Genomic DNA, 994 nt, shown 5'->3' with positions numbered 1-994 from the left:
TTCGGTCAGGGCAAATACCCAGGTTGCAAAATCAATCCCCAGTAGGAGGCATGCAGGAAGCAGCTGGTCAATGATTCCCTCTCATCATTGATATTTCTATCTCTCCTTCTTCCTACCTCTCTGAACTCAATATAGATATATTTAAAACAATACAGAATATTCCTGGTTTTATGAGTTGACAAAATAAAATGATGCAAATAACGTGCCTACATCAAATAATAAACATACCCATTTGCTCACTTGAATATGCTGCATCTCCCTCCACTTTGTGGTGGATAAATGCTGTCATCTACTCACTCCACTGTGGAATCAACATCTTCCCTACTAAGTGGGCAGAACGTGACAGTGACCAATCTCTTCCTCTGCTCCATCGCCCACCCTTAGCTCACTGCTCTTGTTCCTTATAGCCTAGTCTTCTTTTTTCCTTTCTTTCATCTTTCCAGTTTTCAAAGCTCTAGGTAAGTAACAAATGAAAGAAAATATTAAGATCCCTCTGAGTTTAAGAAATTATTCTTGACAGTTTGTTTTAGCTACAGCCAAGTCCTTCTCTATGTGTTCCTTCTTAGCTTACCCTTCACTGCTTCTGAATGGATTGGTTAATGAAGATGAAGGAATATAGGGCATGAAGGACATGACAAAGGAAAAAGAACTGCTCTAAGTGCATAAAGAAGAAGAGAGAACTTCCTTAAAAAAACAAGCGAGGAGTACCCAGAGCAGCTAAAACCAATCCCAAATACAGAATCAGGGTCCTGCAGATACAAAAGCCTCAACCAGCAACATCTTGTGAATGACTGGAGGAGGATGATGCTACCAGTTAGAGTAGTCAACCACACTGCTCTGAATTGGATGACAGCACTGGGTTTGCTTATTAGTAGGTTGAGCCACGCCTCAGAACTTCTCTAGTTTTCTGTGCTATTTATTTACTACCTTTCCTCCAGACCCACTTTATGAAGCTCCCAAAGCTGATGGAAAATGTGGGTGAGACCCGACTCAA

Source organism: Myotis davidii, unplaced genomic scaffold, assembly GCF_000327345.1.
Source record: "Myotis davidii unplaced genomic scaffold, ASM32734v1 scaffold1202, whole genome shotgun sequence".
NCBI classification, from domain to species: Eukaryota; Metazoa; Chordata; class Mammalia; order Chiroptera; family Vespertilionidae; genus Myotis; species Myotis davidii.
Note: the sequence above shows the minus strand (reverse complement) of the source record.